Below are 7326 nucleotides of genomic sequence, written 5' to 3' on the forward strand. Positions count from 1 at the left end.
CATTCTTATCCATTCTTATCTCAGGGGATGTTTGATTACCTACCTACATAACTAATTGAACTTAATCAAACTTAATCGAACGATAAACGTTCAATTACCGAACCTAATCAAACAGTAATGAACCAAGAAATTTACGGTAAAGTTCAATGACTGTTTCTATTTCTATTTCTTTATTAGCATGAACTTTTTACAAGTTATTTTCGCTAATGGAACAAAAAATAAATAAATGAAAAAATATTAAGTAATTTACAGATTATAAAACAACTATAGTGTACATTTCATTAAAAAAAAAAAAAAAAAAAAAAAAAAAAATAATAATAATAATATTAAATTGCGAATAAAAAGTAAGAAATGAATAATAAATAAATAAATAAAATAAAATATGCTTTATTCAATAATTAAAAAGTCTAAAATCAAAAGACTAAGATAAAAAAGAGCTAGATTTAGGCAGATTCGAGAAGTCTAGTAGTATATTGAAGCTGAATGTGATTTCTCGGGATTTAACTAAAGATATGAATTGTTATAGGCGTTACTATAAATAAGTATAGATTATATGAAAAAGGTATAAAATAAAATATATATTTATAAAAAAAATACAACTTGGTATTAGTAAAAACTTCGTTCTAAAAATCAGAGGATTAAGATTTATGACTAAAGAATAAGGATTAGAATAGAGACGCACAGAATGATGCATGGCGAGAAAAACTAAAAGTATTTCAAACAAGAAAGAAAAAGACCTAAATTTGGCTATAAAGTAACTCTTAAAATTCGTTAAAATTTAGGGATAATAATTTCTCTTCAAATTTATCACATTCTACAATATTTACAATATCATCAGGTAGACGGTTCCATAAGCGAATTGAACTTGGAAAGAATGATGAGCTATATACTTGTATTCTGCCGTGTGGTTGGATGAATCGTAAGGTAGAGCAGCGTTGACGTTTTGGGATATTTTCTGGATCTATTTCTTTCGTCCTGTGATAAATGGAATGCAACATCTTTAGTTTGGCAATTGACCTACGAACCTCAAGTGACTTTAATTTAGATTTGATTCTTAGTAATGAGGGGCTGACATCATAATCCCAGGAGTTATAAATCCATCGCAGCGATTTTCGTTGGACCATTTCGATTTTATCTCGTAGAGCATTATTATTGGAAGGGTCCCAAACTGTGCTTGCATATTCTAAGATTGGGCGAATAAAGATTTTGTAACACTTTAAGCGAGTTTCGGAGTTGCTTTTAACAAGGTTTCTTTGCAGGAAGAATCGAACAGCGTTGGCTTTTGCACATACATTATTAATGTGAGAGTTCCAAGTAAGACGTTTAGTTAGAGTGACTCCTAGGTATTTAGCCTTCTCTACCAGTTCAAGGTTGATATTGTGTATGTTGTAGGATTCTACAACAGTGAGTCTTTTGTTAGTGACGGTTAGGATCTTACATTTGTCTGGGTGGAATTCCATCTGCCAATCGTTTTCCCATTTTGTTAGATTGGATAGGTCTTTTTGTAGCTCCTCTGTATCAGCACTGGTTGATATTGGGCGATACAGATAAGAATCATCTGCAAAAAGTGCAAGTTTAGAGCTTGTTACATGGGGCATATCGTTGATGTATACTAAGAAAAGCAGTGGGCCCAGAACAGTACCTTGTGGAACACCTGATGTCACAGCTTTACAGCTAGATGTAGCTCCTCTGACGACAACGGTTTGGGTGCGATTAGAAAGGAAGTCTGATATCCAGTCATGAATGTTTCCACAGACACCGTAGTGTCTTAGCTTTATCATGAGTTTTCTATGAACCACCTTATCAAAAGCCTTACTAAAGTCAAGCAATACACTATCAACTTGTTCTTTATCATTCATACTTTTAGCAAGTTTATGTACAGTTTGCAGAAGTTGTGTCTCACAGGATCTGCGCTTTCTAAAGCCATGCTGTGATTCAATGAGAACTTTCTCACTTTCCAAGTGGTTTATTACATGGCTGTGAACTATGTGCTCCAGAACCTTACAAGTAGTTGAAGTGAGGCTGATTGGACGGTAGTTTTCTGCCTTAGCTCTGTTTTTGTTACCCCCTTTGTAGAGAGGAGAAATGGTTGCTTTCCTCCATTCATCAGGGATTTTGCCTTGTTTCATCGAGGCTGAAAAGATTAAGATGAGAGCGTCGGCTACTTCATCATTGGCACATTCTTTTAAGATTCTTGCCGAAACACCGTCAGGACCACTGGCTTTGGATGGGTTGAGATTGTTGAGAAGTTTGAGAAGACCATTTTTGGTGATGTGGATCTGCATGATTGCAGCGCTTTTTGGTCCATTAACTTCTGGGGTAGTTCCGTCATCAACTGAAAAAACACTAGCAAACTGTTTATTAAGAATTTCAGCATTATCTTTATCGTTAGTGTGGATAATACCTTCATCTAATAAGGGACTGACTCCAATGACATCTGACTTTTTAGATTTAATAAAGGCAAATAACTTTTTTGAATCACCATCAACAATCAACTGTTCGATTGATCTGATAATATTGGATCACGATTCCATTATAGTTCGATAGCAAAATGGTTCTGGAAAAGTACCAAGATACTAACTACTCGAACACTTATGGAACAACTCAAACATACATTGAACTGTATTTTCAAACAAACTAATCGAACTAATCAAGATATTTCCGCTGTAAAGTTTGATTACTGTTTGACTTGGTTTGATATTCGAACACCTATCATTTGCTTTAGTTCTATGGTTCAATTGTAAGAAAATTGGTTTAATAAGGTTCGGTTGACATCTCCTGGTTAATCACAAAAGGTATCTTATTGCCAATAGGTTTGTTTCTGGCATTCTTTTGGGCAAGTGGCCCGGATTAAAAAGTTCTGGCTATACCATAAGTTAGTCTATTATCAACATCCCTCATCTAATTCCTGCACCCTTCTTTAGGAGATAGGAATAATATGAAAGTTGCCAGGGGGCACTTGATAAAAAAACAACTGTACGACTGTATGTGCGCCCAATATTAGGCCTTGGAAATCAGACCCTTATAGTGCAGAGAAAATTTAGCCAAATTTGAGTAAATTTGGGCGAAAAATCGCCCCTTACAATGCATTTTCTTTAAAATGTTTTACCACTTTTAGGCAAAAAATGGTCAAACTTTCTTATTTACACCCTTAGAGTGCACTTTTTCTCATTTTGCTCATTTTGCTCATTTCGACCCTTACAGTGCACTTTGGAAAGCTTGGAAAAGGAGGGACCCTTAAGGGTCACACGTAAGGTTGTTTACCTTGGCTTGAGTGCCCCCTCTCCCCCGAAAGTTGGAATTACTGATTGAAAAAGGATCTTTCCTCTCTAACCTCTTAAGCAAAGAAAAATAAATTCAACTTGTCAATTATTTTCAGCTCTAAAAAAGACAGTGTAGGTGGAACTTTAATATTCCAGGATTATGATTTTACCAGCTGTTTAGTAATTTTTGCCTCACTAACCCAAATCTTGCAACCTCTTTATCTTAAGGAAGATCAAAATTAGAGTTTTTCAGCATTCTGAAAAAATTACTCATCTCATTTTGTAAGTGTTTTCTGAGAGATACAAATAATATATTGAATATTATTATCAACTTATTTATTTAAAGTATTTTTTAGTGCAAATTTAACAATATATCTGATGAGTATATGGCTAAATAAAAAGCAAATGATGGCAGTCTTGTTTTTTCCTCAAACACCCAAGAAAAGTTTTTTTGCCGACTTGGCTATTTTACAAATCTCGGAAAAGAACTCCCATAGGAACTCCAATACATATCCTGATTGGTTAATTTCGGAATTGGCTTCTAGAAAGTCATAATGGCAGATAATTTAAAAAGTTTCTGATGAGGAAATGTATGGAATTTGTTGATGTTGATGGCTTATTGATTCTGTAAAGAGAAAGGAGAACAGGTATAGCTTATTCTAACCAAGGAATATCAAAGTTCCACCTACACAAAAGTGTTACGCATAAGCCAAATCGCGTATTACGAACAACCTCTAAATTGCCGAGTAAAGGAGAAAAAAAATTGAAATACAAAATGGCGGCCAAGCCCACGCTGATAACTATCAAAAATCTTCGTTTTTCAATCAGCTATTGTAGCTCAATAAATCAATGAAATAATTTGAAATAATAAGTAAACAAACCTTGAACCTTTCATAAATCCAAATAAATAAAAGTATTCATCTAAAGTGAAGATTACATTTCAAAATAAAACGATTTCCAAACCAACCTAAAGTTAGTGTCTGCCAACTAAAGATTTCTCTGCGGGGTCAGTGGCAAGGTGTTACGACTTCAGACTTTAGATTCCAATTCTTGTATAGGCTGCAACTACACTGCCAAATGATCTGTATTACAAAGACTTCCAAGGGTCCATAAGTTAAGAAAATGAGATTATCATCATAAAATACTTTAAGAGGCCATTTATTTAAGAAAGGGGTGTTATATCATAAATGAATTATGTAAGTAAGTGATATTTTAAGTAAAAAGTTCATTAACAATTTTATTTTGAAGTTTGTTTTTAAAAACAAAACCCCCATAACACCCCTTTCTTAAATAAATGGCCTCTTAAAGTATTTTATGTTTGTCGCAAGAAGGGAGAAAAATTTAATTTGACCCCCGGTTTTTTCTCTCTTTTTCTATCTATTTCCCGTGTGTTAGTGTAGACACAACTTTAATTCGGGGAAATGAAGCGTTTTCATTGGTCTAAAATCACGGATGGTCACGTGACCAGAAATTTTATCCAGGGAAATGCTGTGGCTGCAATGTTTTGCTTTAGTAAGATTGACTATTTTGTTGTTTTGGATTTGAGCGGGCGAAATTTCTGTACAAACCAAAATATGGCTTTGTTGGAATACCGGTTGAAACACTTGTGTACAAAGAGAAAAAGTGTCAGAATTAGATCAGGTATATATGTATCAGACCTGCCAACTTAAGATGTTCATATTGCGTGAGATAAAAATTTTGAAGCAAAATCCGAAATCTTAGTTCGATTTTTCCGATTTTCTGATTTCGGAAACCGGAAAATTTTTTCCAAAAGATCGGAAATCTGGGAAAATTTTCCCAAAAGATCGGAAATCTGCGAATTTTTTTTCCAAAAATCCGAAATCTCAGAAATTGTTTTCCAAAAATTGGAAAATTAGGGAAACTTTTCCCAAAAATCAGAAAATCGGGGAAACTTTTGCCGAAAATCAGAAAATTGGGGAAAAGTTTTTTCGGAAAATCAGAAAATCTGGGAAACTTTTTTCAAAAAATCGGAAAAACGAGGGAATATTTTTCAAGTGTCAAAAATGCGTGAGAAATCAAACTTTTGAAAAATTGCGTGAGACAGTGTTGGAATTAGCCTGGGAATCAAGCTCATAATCTTAGAAAAAACAAAAGATACCTCACCTCACAAAGTTCTAAGATTATAGAGCTTGGTGCAGGTAGATTAGTCTGACACAGAAACTTATAAACAGTCTGTGTGTGAGCCCATGTTGACAGACTTTCTGAACTTTGGAAACCCAGGCAAACACACATAATTAACTTACCATAAAAATTCTTTTACAAGCTCTAAAGACTTTCAAAAATACTAAAAACCACATCAAAACAACATCAGCCACATGTATTTAGACTTCCAGTCAACAGCCATTTTGTTTCGAAATGAATCTATGTTTTCATTTTCATTTGTTTTCCTTTTTTCTGCAGAGTCAGTTTTTTCCATAAATTATGCGCGCGCATCGAAATTATGAAAATGTGTGCGAAAGTACTGCTAAGTAATACGCCGAAAGCTGGCCAATCAGGCCGAACCTGCATTGCAGGGAAAAATCTCCCTGCAGGCGAGTTACCTGCGCCAAGCGTTAAACAAGCAGCAAAAATATCATAAACTAGACTGTGAATAAAGTTTAACGCTTGGATTCCCAGGCTCAACATGTACAGTCTCGAGAGAAGACGCGAAAGATACCAAATTATATATACATGGTGTATAATCGAACAACTGGTTCCAAATTTTAACTATGGTGAAGGGGAAGGCGGTATTTATTCATATACAAACCAACGCCTGGGAAGAAAATGCCACCTCAAACCAGTGAATACAACAAACAAGAACATTTGGAAGAGCTGCCTTTCAGACACCGGTCCAAGACTATTCAATGTGTTACCAAGAAAAATACGTGACATGACCAAATGTTCCAAAAATTCCTTCAAAAAACAACTTGATCAATTTCTGCAAGATGTTCCCGACCAGCCACTGCTCCCTGCCTATCTCCCTTACAGGATGGCTGACTCGAATTCAATTGTTGAAATGGTCAAACACCGGACCCCACGGGTTGAGTGAGCAGAGAATTTGCTGAAACATATATATCAAAGGTAAAAGGTAAAAGGTATGTTGGAATGCGTGAGTCTCACGTCCAATGCGTCGTGAGAGTTGGCACCTCTGTATGTTCAGTATGTATGTTAACATTAGACCAGCGGTACCATGGGTACATACCAAAGAAAAACCTTGGACTGTTGGGATTGGAAAAATCTTTTGTACCGTCAACTGCTCTAACTTGGCTTGGGACTATATGGCAGGGAGAGGTCAGGAGTGGAATGATAGATAAGCTAAAAAGTCTGTCTGCTATGACAAACTAACAGATTAAAGTTAAAATTAGGCCACCTCTCTAACTCTATATTAACTTAAAACCTTTGCTATAAATAGCCTGGAAATGGAATCGTTTGAACCTTTACCTTTACTTTTCTGATTTTAAACTAGTTGTCCTAGTCGGGTCCAACATATATAGATAATGGGACAGAATTTACTCGCTAAGAAGTACCTATTCGAGAAACAAATTATATGTAATTATCATAATATTATAATATCATATTAAAATATCTTATACAATCAAACCCGACTGTTCGTCGAACATAATCCACTTTCGTTTTCTTTGTACTGTAGATTGTAGCCCGGGGCATGGACGGGAGTATCATCGACGGGTCGGGAGTATCTTATGGCGCGCCAAAAGGCTTTTTAATACTAACTTTTTTTTATAATATCAACTTTCTTTTATAATACTAAATTTTTTTTATAATACCAACTTTCACTTTTATAATACCAACTTTCATTTTTATAGTATCAACTTTTTTTTATAATACCAACTTTTTATTATAATACAAAACTTTCATTTTTATAATAATAGATTTTTTTTTTAAATAGCAACTTTTTTTTATAATACCAACTTTTTTTATAATATCAACTTTTTTTTATACTACTAACTTTCATTTTTATGATATCAATTTTTTTGGTCTCGCTTAGTCAATTTTCTTTTTTCACCATGTAGACGGGCCTTTACAGTTCTTCACTGGAAAATCT

Source organism: Clytia hemisphaerica, unplaced genomic scaffold (genome assembly GCF_902728285.1).
Source record: "Clytia hemisphaerica strain Z4C2 unplaced genomic scaffold, Clytia hemisphaerica genome assembly, whole genome shotgun sequence".
Classification (NCBI taxonomy): Eukaryota; Metazoa; Cnidaria; class Hydrozoa; order Leptothecata; family Clytiidae; genus Clytia; species Clytia hemisphaerica.